Below are 14,522 nucleotides of genomic sequence, written 5' to 3'. Positions count from 1 at the left end.
CTCTAATGAGCTATTCACAGAATTTAAGATGGCACAGCGTATTGGTTGGGTGGGAAGTTCTACCAAGTCTTTACCTGGCGATTGCATTGTATTATCATTCAGGTCACCAGGTATGGTTCAAACTATATTGGACAGGGTAGGTAACTGACCCATTAGAGCTATTGGGATTAGCATCTTACCACTGGGCTTCTTCTATAAACCTCATAGCCTTCCATTGTATTTCCCAGAGATGGAGAATCCTTGGGGACCAAGACAGACCAGGTATGCAGTCCTAGTCAGTAATCATTTTGATGTCTTCAACTCTTTAGAATACATTGACTGACTGGCTTCCAAGAACCAGCACTTAATTTATGATAGGGGTCCTGCTGGGTGCAGTTTGGACAGTCCATTGGAGCAGGGTGCAAGAATAGACTCCCCAGAAACAGTGGGCGGTACAATTCCAAGCATCGGAGTGAAGGAGGGCACAGAGTGGGATGCTAGTAAACTGAGCGTGGCTCCCTCCATTAGACCTTGTGAGCACTTACCTCAATCACCAGTACCACCTTGCGCTGATAACCTTAATATTTCTAAACTCGCCCCCTCTACTACCCTGAATAATTCTGAGTATTTCGCTTGGAATATTATCTCCTGGAACATATCAGGGTTGCGCACAAAGTTACAAAATCAAGAATGGTGTAACTATATTGTGAACCACAAGATACTGTGCCAACAGGAAACCTGGTCCATAGAGGCATCTCATATAAATGGATTTAAAACACTCCACACATCTTGCAGGACAGCCTCCAACTGGAAGGGTCCTTGAAAATTCCCTGGGTAAGGTTCGAACATAATTTTATGAAGGACCTTGGTCGCCCAGAATATTTTACGGACGCTGAGTCAATGCACGGGAGCTCCAGAAAAGCATTACAAAAAGTGGGTCTCCTGTTATTAGATACAATGAAAGTGTATGGGGAAATTTTAAAGCCCAGTGTTAACCAACATCAGTTAATATTAACCAAGAGAAGCTTGGAACCATATTTAACTTTTGTGCCGGGTGGTTTTGATAGACTGCTTTTAACTAGATTTAGATTGGGCACTGTTCACAGACTCGTGACCTTCCCACAAACTAATGATTGGTCACGGACATTACAATTACGTCCCTGTGACAAACGCTCCGATCAATCTACCATTCATTTAGTTTTAGTTTGTAAATTTTATATAGAGACGAGGAAAGTGTGGATAATTCCAATTTTAAAACAACAGGGGTTGAGGCATTGTCGCCCTGCTTTTATTAAACTTCAGTTTATGGAGAATAAGCACATAGCTTGGAGGGTAGCCATGTTTTTGAAGAAGGTGCTCCGTTTAAGGGAGAGTATCATTGAAGATTAGTTATTATTCATAGGGGCACTCATCCCCATTTTAGATAGTTTGTCACTGCAGTGTTATTTATTCTTTCTGTTTTTAATCTGTTTTAATGTTGCCATCTGATCACTGTATTTATTTTGTGTAATTTACTGCCTAACACTATATATTTTGTATGTGCTTTTATGATTGTTAAAAAAGCTGTCGAATAAAGCTTAAGAAAAAAAAAGAAGACTGTTTAGCTAGCTTATGTCAAAAAAACACTCTTTGACCTTGATTGGCTAAACCTTTTTCAATCTCCAAGTGAAATCTCTAGCAGTTCTAAATACATGGTAAAGCCTCTTTTTCTTCAAGACAGAAACCAGGCTATATTTGTGACATGCCAAGCCATGACAACCGTCCCTTGATATTTAGACCTAAAGCAAGTAGTGGGTATGGGAGCTTTTCTTACATGGGTTTCAAACACAAAATGCCGATTTAATCTGATGCGTTTTAGATTAAACACTTTGCACTTTTTGGTAGCCCACCCACAGAAAGGTTCCTGGTTTCTTTCTCTTCTGCCTTGTCCCTTTTAAACAGACACTGGTGCACTTTATATTTTCTTGTGTTTCTTATGTCCAGCTCAGGTCGCAATTTATATGGCCTTTGTTGTGTACTTTTGGCTTTAGATCTTTCAAAGTATGTCTGCATCATCATGAACTGTTAGATTCAGAAATTATGTTGCTCAGCTGTTGTACGATAGGTTTAGCAAGCCCTTTTTAGGTTTCGCCTGCAGGGAAATCAATTATTTTTATTATATCTTAAAAGGTCCTTCTCTTATCAGTTTCCAAGGCCAAAGTACTCATCCCAATCTGCATTAGTGGGTGGAACATTTTTCTTACATTAAGGTTGCACAGCATTTACTCATTTACTATTTACAGATGCTTATCTTTCCCTGGTTGCATGCATTTATGATACTTAGCGGAAGATATTGATCACCTCTTATTCGTTTGCCCGATCTGTCATCAACCCTGTAGCGTGTGGCTTAAACCAGTTTCTCGGTCCTTGGGAACTAGCTCTGCGATGGTCGCTAAGAGGTTACTGAATTCTGGCTTAAACGAGATCGCAGTAATAGGAGTAGCTAAGTTTCTGAGTTGGGTATGGGTATTACGGATGAAAAATGGGGAGACTCAATAGCCATGACATTTTCACTTCTGTTATTGAATGTGTTATGTGAAGATGGGATTTTATGGGTTTTATCATGATGTGTTTAAAGTCTTGTGCGTAGGATATATTTAATCTTGTTTTACGAATTGAATCTTAAAATGTAATAATAGGAATTTATTTGAACAATCGCAATAAAGACTTTTTTAATTGAATTGAATTGATACTTAGCTTATACTAAAGCTGTTCGCACTGTTTTTATTATTTATTTTACCTGGTACAATACATTAATTCCGTTAATTCATCAAAGAGAGACAGACGTTTCAATCAATGAAATAGATTACAACACAAGGAAATGAGGTATACAATTCGCAGATATTTAGGATGAGGATTAAAAGATTGGATAAGCCCTAGGGGAAAATGTCATAGATATACACAGACACTTTAATAACCCTGCAGGGGGTTTGTCTCCACAGAGCAAGGGGAGCCCAGGCGCAAAGACCCCACTCCCTCATCTTTCTTCCCCTGTTTTTATAAAGAGTGGCTTCAATGTTATGAATGCCTAGCAATCTGGCAAGCAACATTTGAAAAGTAGGTGCAGTGTTATCCTTCCATCCTGCTGCCCCCAGGATCCGATGGACTGCTAAGCATATAAACAAGAAAGCCTCCTTATCCCATTCTAAATCAGACTTATTACCAATACCAGATATCATAAGGGTAGGGGATAGATTTACCTGAATATCTAGCAGTCCCAAAAACTTCTCAATCTCTATACAGATTCCCCTCACTTTTTTACATTGAAAGAACATGTGGATTAGGTCGGCAGGTCCCTCCTGGCATCTTGGACACTTATCGTCCTCCCTTTTGCCCCATTTAAAAAGCTTGGCTGGGGTATAGTATAGATTAAAGAGGACTTTATATTGCTGTGCCCTTAGGTTGGTGGAGGCAAACACTTTATTCGCAAGCTGAAGAGCGTTATCTAGGTCAAAATCAGGGTCCCCTAATTTCGTCATCCATGATTTTTCAACTTTGTCCATATCATCTGGTATTGAGTCGATTAGGGATTTGTAAATATTTTAATCCGAGCTACGCCTCCACGCATGTGCTCGATTATTTTAATGTTCCCGCCTGGATGGATACGAGGCCCTATCCCATACATTATTTGATGAATCTGAAAATACTTAAAAGTATGAGTAGAAGGGATACCAAATTTAACTTGAATATCTGTAAAGGTGAGTATTTTCCCTGTACTCTTATCAAAGATGTCCCCCAATTTTCTGATTCCTTGTTGTTCCCAAATAGCTCCCATCCTATCATTGCTTAATTGAGGGAAGACTTTAGAGTCCCATTATGGGGTATAATAGTTTAATTTAGGAATTAGTAATGTCTTCTGGATAGCCTTCCACATTTTCCAGATACCATCCGTAATTTTGTACTTTTTCTATTATAGTACCCTCTTTCTGTTTGCCGTAACAGTAGCCCTTGAGCATCGCCACACACTAATAGTTCGAAAATAGAAGGGGGATCTAAGGACTGGGTTTGGTTAGGAGAGGTATCCAACATTATAGACTCATAAGGCATGCCCATTGGTAGAATCTGATATTGGGTGCTGCCAAGCCGCCCCTCTCTTGCGAGAGTGATAAGTATGTTAGAGACCTTCTGATTTTGCCATATGACCATAAGAAATTTGAAAATACTGCTTCTATCCTTTTTATCCACCCCTCACCAACCAGGAGCGGAATTGAGCGGAAGAGATAAAGGATTTTTGGTAGCATAGTCATCTTCAAGACATTTACTCGCCAAATTAAAGAAAGATGAATAGTATCTATTCTTTTTAATTCCTGCGTAATGGAAGCAACCAACGGAGCAAAATTATCTTTGATTATTGAATTGACTGCCGGGGTTATCCTGATCCCTAAATAGGTTGCAGAGTCGACCCACCTGGTGTCCTGTCTTACCATATTGTTAGTGCATATTATTTGATTTTTATTTTCATTAAGATGGTATCCAGAGTAATTACCAAAATCCCTAGCCATGTCTGTAAGAGCTTTTATTGCCGATTCTGGATTCATAGTTATAACAGCCAGATCATCGGCATATGCCCAAATTTTTGTCTGATACCCCCTACACATTACTGGATTGATTGCCTCACATCCCAAAAACTGCAAATCATGGGGTCTATATATAGGGCAAACAGTATTGGGGAACATGGACACGCCTGTCGGGTCCCACGAGATATTAAAATCTCTTCCGAACTTCCCCCCATTATCTGAATCCGGGCCCTTGGTTCGCGATACATCGCTTTGATTGCACTGATTATTTTGGGACCAAAACCCCTTCGTACCAATATCCCCCACAAAAACCGCCACCTAACACGATCAAACGCCTTCTCAGCGTCGAGGAGAATCATCACCATCTGATCCCCGGGCAGCATGGATATCGAATAGTGTAATCACCCGTCTAACATGGTGGGTTGTTTCCCGACCCGGGATAAACCCATGCTGCCAAAGGGACACCAGACCCCATTCACTGTGGAGATTTCAGAGACTGTTAAGATTGTTATTACTTTGTTGTGCAAAGCAGGTGCATTGCCTATTCCTGCATCATTACCTTTCTTTGCACTTTGTAAGCATTATCGGATCAATTTTCCTACTACACAAGCAGTCTAAATTGCAGTTAAAGGGGGCTTGATTGTAATAGTGCATCAGGTGCAGTGACACCAGGACCAACAACTCTAGGAACCCTACAAAACATCTAATATTGCTATATTTTACAACTGAACAGGCAGTCACAAGTGCAGTTATCTTTCAGGCACTAGGGTCATGATTTGACTGGTGCAGCCGGTGCAGAGGCACCGGGGCCACATGTTTTCATAACTCCACTAAACACCAAATATTGCTATATTTTAACCAGTAACAAGGCAGTCTTAAGCACATTTATCTAGCAGGCACTAGGGCCATGATTTTAATAGTCCAGCAAGTGTAGTGGCTTAGACCAAAAGCTCGAGGCAACCCACTAAACACTGATTATTGCTATATTTTACCTACTAAACAAGTGCAGTTATCTTGCAGGCACTAGGATCACGATTTGAATGGTGCAGCAGGTGCAATGGTACTGGGACCAAAAGCTCTGTGCATCCCACTAAACATCTATTATTGCTATATTTTACAGCTAAACAGGCAGCCACAAGGGCAGATATCTTGCAGACAACAAGGTCAATGTTTGAATGTGCAGCAGGTGAAGTGGCACCAGGCCCAAAAGTTGTCAGAACTCCACTGATCACCAAATATTGCTGTATTGTACTAGTAAACAGGCAGCCTTAAGAGCAGTTATCTAGCAGGTATTAGGCCCAAGATTCAATAGTGCAGATTCAATAGTGCAGCCTCCCGAACCCTCTCCACAGAGGGATCGGGCTATCAGATTGTTTACCGCACGTCGTATGAAGGGAGTCTCCCTGAGCTCTGCTCGGTACTTTCTCTTGGCCTTCTGGATTTCTTCAGATCTTAAATTCAACATTTCTTCTTTTAAAAGATCTGTCTTTTTATGGGAAACTAAGACTTAATTCAGAGGATTCTCACAAGAAGTGTTTCTACTGCCTTCACCCTGATCACCAGGTGAAACACTGCAAAATCTGCAGGACTTTCTCTCCAAAAACCTTGGGCGATAGAGGACGTCTCCTGTGGCTACAGAAGCTTGAAAATAAATACAATCCTTTATCTGATGAGAAGAGTGATTCCTCATTAAAGACCACCGTTTCTAAGAAAAGAGCTGGTGAGGCGGAGCTGGTATCTCCTAAGATTGCTAAGGTGTTAAAAAAAGCATCCCCACACCTCAAGACATGAAAACTAGCCTTCAGCTTCTAAAAAAGAACCAGCTTCTCCTAAGGGTCAGTCTATGCCCTCTACACCTTCTAAAACGTCTTAAAAAATGAAGCAGGCATCTAGGTCTCTTCCAGGGACAACTTTACCTCACACAAAAGATGCTCCGTAGACGAAGCCGTCGTTGACACCTTCGTCAACGGGAACTTCCATTGCCACCACTATGACGACATCTACTTTCACTTCACCTCAGACAAAGATGATCACTCTGTCGGCATCTTCTCTGCTAGTTTCTGTGAAGGTGAGACCGTCATTGACAACACCTTTGTCTTCTTTGTCGAACCTTCGCCAACGGAAACTTTGTTGATTCCGTGGCTGTGGGTGCCTCTCAAGAACAAGTCTTTCTCATCTGTGCTGGCCTCATCGACGGTAGCCTCGTCGATGGAGCCAAAGACTTTAGGTCAAGATCATCGTCGATGAACATCGTCAACATCAGGACCATCGCCGGAAGGCATGTTGATGAAAACTTAATCTACAACATCCTTGTCGGCGGTTTTCATGACGTCGTTGTTGACCCTAGTTTCGTCAACTAATCTGACTGCATCCAAAGATAATATAGAACTTCTACCTAAGAAAACCTTCTCAGGAAATAATAATGCTTATCCACACTTCCCTATGTAAGGTGTATCCCTGTCCTTCGGAGGACATTTTTGATTAGGGAGGAGATGAGGAGGAATCAGAAGATGATGGGATGTTTGGGGTCGCTCGCAGTCCATCTGACCTTCTAATTAAATTCCAGGAGAATGAAGATGAGGACTATGTGTATTACCCTGAGGTCACCAAGCAAGAGATGCAAAGAGAATAAACAATCCAAATGCCTGTTTCCCTGGTCTCAAACTTAAAACATATGGTAGCAACTTTCCTCCTTCAGAGCCGGCCTCTTCAGCGCCTCAGACGCCTATTGCGCAGCCTTCCTTGCTAACTAGGCCCTCTTCTTGGGCTTCTCCGTTACCTAGGACAATGCAACAGCAGGATCTGGAGGTTCACACCACTGATAAGGATAGAGAAGAGGGCGAGTTAGATGAGATATGCCTTCTCAAAGAATGGATAGTCTATCAGATCCAGACACCATCACCTTCCGCTCCACCTCCAATAGATTCACCACCTGATCACAAAGGTGGTTTTCATACCATTATGGAGAGAGCAACATGGAAGTTTCAGCTTCCCAAGACAACGAAACAAGCTGCTTGTTTCTTGTATGATTTCAAGGAACAGACGAAGAGACAGGTTCGCTCTATTCCCATAGTAGACTTCATATTGCAAGAGGGCTTAAAAGTAATTAAGACACCAGCCACAATTCCGGTAGTCTTGCAAAAGTTGGAGAAGAAATATAAGGCCCCTGATAATTTGCCTGCCTGCCTTATCGAGCAACCTATGCTGGATTCTGTGATCTTGCAAGCAGCCTAATGTCGTTGCAAAAATCCTGCTTCCCCACTGTTGGCCCCTCCGGATAGAGATGGAAGACGTCTTGACACCATCAGAATTGTTTTTCCCCACCATGGTGGCAATCACCGATAGAGCGGCCAATTCCCTTGCCATTCTAGGCAGATACGACGGCTAAATGTAGTCAGACATTTGGCCCTTTATAGAAATGCTACCAGAATCCAAAACTGAGGAGCTCAAAATTCAGCAAGAGGGATAAAGGATCTCAGCTGAGATCATCGATTGCGCAGTGGATGTTTCCTTCACGGGATTCCACCAAATGGCTGGGGCTGCGGTCCTGAGACGACAGGGCTGGCTAAAGGCTACTTTGTTCTGACAGGAAGTTCAGACGAAGGTAATCGACATGCCTTACAGGTTTGTCTTCCTTTTGAGGAGGTTACAGCCAGTACAAGCAGTACCAGCCATATCAGGGTCAATCAAGGTACCCATCATCACAACAGCAACAGTCTTTTAAACAACCTCCTGCCACTTCCTACAAGCACTACATGGGAAAAACGGCCTTCAGAGGAAAGGATAACTTCAAGAAGCAGCAACAGACACAAGCTGCTGGCCACAGTTCCCATCAACTCGGTCAAAGTTGGTGGAAGAATTGCCTGCTTCCTTCTCGAATGGTCTACAATAACAATGCACAGATGGGTTTTAGATCTTATTTCCAACGGTCACAACTTGGAATTTCTAAAGATTCCGCCAAACCGCCCTCCCAGAGGTCGCCCTCCTGCTCATCTGAAAGAACTTTTGTCTCAAAGATAATGTTGAGAAAGGGAGCAATTGAAGTGGTACCAGCTATACAGCGAGGAACAGGGTTCTATTCAGTGTTTTTCCTCATAAGGAAGAAATCGGTCCCATCTTAGATCCTTCGTTGTCTCAACAAATTTCTAATAAAGCGGGGGGCGTGGCTTGAAGAGCCAACATGGCAGAAGCAGCCTTGTCAGGCTCTGCTCGTCCAGGCCAAAATCCTGCCGTAATCCGCCTTAATTCTGTTCGGAGAAACAGGAGGCTGGGTACAGAGACCCTGACAACACCTGGAGAGCCGCTTGCGGCAAGAGATTGAGCTGCAAACCCGCGGAATGAGCACGCCGTCCATTGAGGGCAGGGAGTGCACGTAGCCGGCCGGGACACATTTTGGGCCGCCTCTGCTCAGATTCTGCGAACCCCAGTCGCGGCACTGTGGCCATTCGAGGGACAGGCGCGAGGCTCTGGAGGTGAGCGGTGCGCAGAGAGCGGGGAGGCCCCCGTGGTGAGTGCCGGGTCGCAGCCGTGGCTGGAGGCCGATCCGGACCTGCGGTGGGAGCGGGCCTGCCCCCACGGCTGTCTGCCGCCCTGAGAGGGATATCAGCGGAGATCACCCGGCAGTGCTCGTACTCCGGTCGCACCTGGATGGCCCCCTTGGTCTGGAGAGTGCCTCAGAGAGGATCCTGATTTCAATGGGCAGCGCATGTGCCTAAGTAGGAGGCGACACGCAGGTCCCGATGCGGCCCGCGTGAAGAGCCTGCGGTTGTTGCCGGTGGAGCGCGTTGGCCGGTGTCGCGTTCTCCCCGTTTGACCACATCACTGCGGGGATGGACGGACCCAGCTGGCAGCAACGGTGGAATTCCAGGGTGAGGAATGGCAGCAGTATGATGTAGTGGCTGTAACCTCCCCCTCTGCCGATCCTCGCAGAGCACAATTGGAGGCTTGCAGAGTCAGACTGGTATATGTGTGGGCGAAGAGGGGCAGTTAGGCTCCTAAAGTGACCCCTTAAGCCTTGGCGCCTCTGTTCCCCTCCTTGAACATTGCAGACGGTGCACCTGAATCCTGGTGTCTTGTTGGTGGAGTCAAGAGGGTAGAGGGGCAGTTGGGCTCCTAAAGGCACCACATAAGCCTTGGCACCTCTGTTTCCCTCCTTGAACGCCTGAATCCTGGTGCCTTGTGCTGGAGTCGAGATCTACAGCTGACACCCGCTGGAGTCGAGATCTACAGCTGACACCCGGTGGGGAGGTGCCGCAGGCAGGTGTTCCGGTGAGTCTGGTTCCCATAGGGGGCCTACTTGACGGGCATTTGTGGGTTGCAGAGGCAGTCGGGCTAGGCTTGGTGTGGCTTGTAGCTCAGGGTCAGCTCGATTATGAGCGGGCCTGCCTGCAGTGCATCCCTAGTGCATGTCTGTCGCGATACCCGCGGAGTTCTCCTGCAGTCGTTCCTACCTTCCCCCACCAGCGAAGCCACTAGGCTGGTGTCGAAACTCCGGAGAGCCCCCGCTCCTACCTCTCCTAGCCTACCGTCATAGACAAGGACAAACCCGGATGGGCAACTGCCAAACAGAGCACCCTGATCATTATGCCACATCTACTAGGGATGCTACCGGGGGAGACGGAGGAGGGTCGGTGCCGGATAATGCAGAGCTTCTGGTGGCAATCAATGCCAAGATTAGCGCTGTGGGATCGGAAGGTTCCTTTTTGCGTCGGGACCTATGAAAAGCAGTGACCGCATCATGGAGTCGTGGGTCTCGATAGTTGAGGACACAGTGACTACATTACAGAAGAAGGTCAACAAGCTTAGGGTAGTGTCCCAGGAACTTGCGTCCCGGGTGGAGGATGCGGAAGGCTACGCTAGACGCAATAACATAAGTTTTGTGGGCTTCCCGGAGGGATGTGAGGCCACCTCAATGGTCCGCTTTGTTACCCAGTGGCTCACAGCTCTCATGCTGGCGGATAAGTTATCCACCTGTTTTTTGATAGAAAGCGCCCACTGGGCGCTGACCAAGAAACCACCCCCTGGAGAAAGCCCGAGGCCAGTGATCGCTAAATTGCTGAACTATGCAGATCGAGATGCTGTCTTACAATTCACCAGAGCGCACAAAGATAAACTCCTGTATGACTCAAGGCCCATAATGATTTTCCCGCACTAAACAAGCTTGGTTCAACAACAACGCCAATCATTTAAAGCAGAAGAGCTTAAAGAGATCTTAACATGCAATACATGTTTCTATATCCTGCCCGGATGTGAGTCATATTTAACTCCAAATCTTACTTCTTCGACACACCGGAGGCAGTCTTCGCCTGGATGGATGAACGGGCGCACCCCAAACCACACACGCCACTGGAGCCAGAATCATCCCGGGGCTCACAACGAAGCAGATCCCGGAGCACCAAATCAAAGAGGAGACATGGATTGGGGTCCGATTGGTGCTCCTCAACTCCAGAACGTTCATCCTGAAACATGCCGGACTAATAATGCACTATGGCTCTCCTGTAACCAAGACTATGTAATAGGGGGACTATCTTGTTTCTCACTGAACTTTGAACTGGTGTGGACGCCGAACCGGGGGATTGCTTTGGCCTAGTCATTTTCATCTCTCCTTGTTAATGTTGGGAGGGTGGTTTGAATACCATTAGTGGGGGTCCCCGGTCCCCCTAGTTGAGGGCCTGGTGCGCTCCTAGTTTATGGCAGTATTGGGTGGGGGGTGGGAGGGTATGTTGGATATTGAAGGCGTTGTACATGGGGTTGATGTTATTGTTATTATACATGCAGACTTACCATACAGACTCTGACGCAGTTGGAATGACATTCACACAGACATTTGATCATGACACAAACGGGTCCCTCCCCCCTCAGGGATCTTATTGTGGTATCCTGGAATGTAAGAGCTATGCTCAATAAAATCAAAAGAGGTGCTGTCCTACGCCAAGCTAGGAGATACGAAGCCGACATCCGGCTCTTACAGGAGACCCACCTTCTTGGCACCAAAACCCCATGCCTGGTCAGATTCGGGTACCAGACCCTATGCCATGCAGAGTTCATCAGGGTATCAAAGGGGGTTGCCATCCTTGTACACCGTTGAGTCCCCTTCCTGCATATAAAACATTGGGCGGATCCGGGAGGTAGATTTGTCAGCTTAACGGGCACGTTGTACGGAGAGCTCATCAATATCGGAAGCATATATGCTCCGCCGCCGTTAGGGAACACCTTCGTGGACATGATTTCCGGGTTATGGGGAGAACTCCCAAAGGCCTTGACCCTCTTGGGGGGGACTGGAATGACTCTATGGCCTCGCGAGATAGACAATGTAGCTCAGACCCCAATTCCCCCGTGGGCCCATCCAAATTGAATCTCCTGGCCACTACACTGGGCTGGTCAGACATCCGGTGTAAATATCACCCTGCCGTATTAGGCTATACATATATATCAGCGGTGCATGGCTCACAGTCTCGATTGGACTATTTTTTCACACCTCACGCCTCCATCCATAGGTTCTCACAAGTGTCCCATCTCCCAAGGGGACTCTCAGATCATTTCCCGGTCTCCCTCGAGCTTCATACTTGCTCCCTTAGGCCCCCCTTCAGATGGCGGATGTTCTTGTGGCATCTTCAGGATCCAGACTATCAAGCAATGCTCACCACAGCGGTATCGGACTATCTAAACGCCCACGTAGATTCAACCCCATCCCGGGGTATCCTCTGGCAAGCACTGACACCCACTATTCGTGGGGCAGAAATTAGTTTCCAAACTAAAGAGAAATGTGCACGAACAGCACATTAGGCTGATTTGGAATCTTGCCAAGAAGCCATTGTGACACAACTTAATCTTTATCCCAGCCCTTCCCCCCAACATAATTTGCTGCAGATGCAACAGAATATACGGCAACATATGGGAGAGGCGAAAGACATCTCGGTGGCGTCGCAGCACCATATATACCAATGGGTGGACAAATCGAGTAAAATGCTCCATAAGCTATGCCAGGTAGACAAATCTCCCGCTACCGTTCCCACACTCCGCAACTCTGACAGTGCTTTGTGCTCATCTCCAGAAACAGTGGGCAAAGAATTTGCATGACATTTTTCAGCACTATATGGTCGACATGAGTAGCTTACTGATGCTCTTATAGCAGAATTCCTCTGGGATATCCCACCGGGGAAATTCCCTGATCATCTACGAGACCAATTAGCTGCTCCCATCACGATGGAGGAGTTGAGTGCTGCCTTACTCACCATTTACTCAGGACGAGCCCCCGCACCCAACGGTTTCCCCATAGAGTTTGTGAGACCCCGTAGGCACGTATTTATTGGCAGCAATACATGATGCCCAGGAGCAGGGTATATTATCCCAAGATTGGCACCACACGGAGATTTTCCTTTTCCGCAAGCCAGGTCACCCATCAGAAGATCCCTCATCGTTTCTCCCATATCAATTTCAAACCCAAACTTTTGGGCAAGGTGCTGGCAGATCGTCTACAGTCATGCGTTTCTGATTTGATTCACCCAGACCTTGACGATGGCCCTGGAGTTGGGACTCCCTGCGGCTATATTCTTAGCCGATATTGACAAAGCATTTGATTCACTTAGCTGGGTATATCCAACTACTTGTCGCTGTTAATTTTGGCCTGCAGTTTTTAGCATATGTCCGGTTGCTATATAAGGACCTAACAGCCTCGGTCCGCATAGCAGGACATAGATCAGCCCCCTTCCCGATCCATATGGGCACACGACAGGGCTGCCTCCGCTGCTCTTTGCCTTGGCTGTGGAACCTTTAGCAGCATGGGTCCATAGTGACCCGTTGCTTTGCGGATTTGAGTGGCCCCGGTCAAGATCGGACTGAATTGCATTATATGCGGACAATGCCTTGTTCTTTCTGATTGACCCATAGATTTCATGGCCGCTTATCCTGCTGATGCTTAGAGTGTTTGGGGAGACTACAGGGCTGCATATCAACCTCTCCAAGTCTGTGCATTTTCCGGTGTGTGGGAACCAAGGACAAGGCACTTGGGCGATGCAGTTATCACACGCGATTGGGGGCTTCAAGTACTTGGGCATGTCTATATCGCCTTGCCAAAAGATTTCATGGGCGCATAATATCAACCCTCTGATTACGAGTCTGGGCAATGAACCAGCGATATGGTCGGCCCTGCTAATCTCACTATATGGGGGCGCTGCCATCTTTAAAATGGTTTCTCTACCTAGAATACTTTATATATTACACAATTTCCCTTACAACATACCACATTCCTGGTTTGCGCAAATCAATGCAGTACATATTAAGTTCCTATGGAATTGAGGGGTGATGCGTGTGGCATTACATACATGCACACAATCTACATACTGTGTGGTATCGCAGCAGCAGATGTATGTGGCTACCCACCTGCTTATAATAAATGATTGGTGGTGCAACTCCCCAACCGACCCGACATATACGCTTGAACATACAGCAATGGAGGGGGTCCCCCTTCTTCAGCTCCTGTACAGGTCAAGGAGCCTGGACAGCTTACCTCCTGCAAGTAGAACGGTGATCCGGCTCTGGCGCTACACAGTGGGGCAGATGGGATGGCGTGGCCGCCTGACTCAGGTAGCCCCGCTATGGCATGGTACATATCTACGCCCGGTGACGGACCTAATGGGGTTCCGTAAGTGGGACCTAGTGGGTATATCCACCCTGGTGGATGTGCTGCAGGGAGCCACATTGAAATCCTTACGAAGGCTACAAGAATTTTAGCTACACAAGACATAATTCTAAAAATTCCTTCAAATACGCCACGTGTTGAGCCCTTTGATATCAGCTATAGAGACCCTGCCCGAATTCCATCCTCTGGAGGCCACTTGTTAATGGGTGACCTGGGGCCACATAAAATCCGACAGATATACCAAACATTGATAACGCATACACGAACAACACTCCATTATACTAAGCTCGCCTGGGAGGATGATATTCAAGATCTCACAGATGACGACTGGGCCGAAGCCATAGCTA

This window comes from Lissotriton vulgaris, chromosome 1_2, assembly GCF_964263255.1.
Source record: "Lissotriton vulgaris chromosome 1_2, aLisVul1.2, whole genome shotgun sequence".
NCBI classification, from domain to species: Eukaryota; Metazoa; Chordata; class Amphibia; order Caudata; family Salamandridae; genus Lissotriton; species Lissotriton vulgaris.
This window is presented reverse-complemented; position numbering follows the sequence as displayed.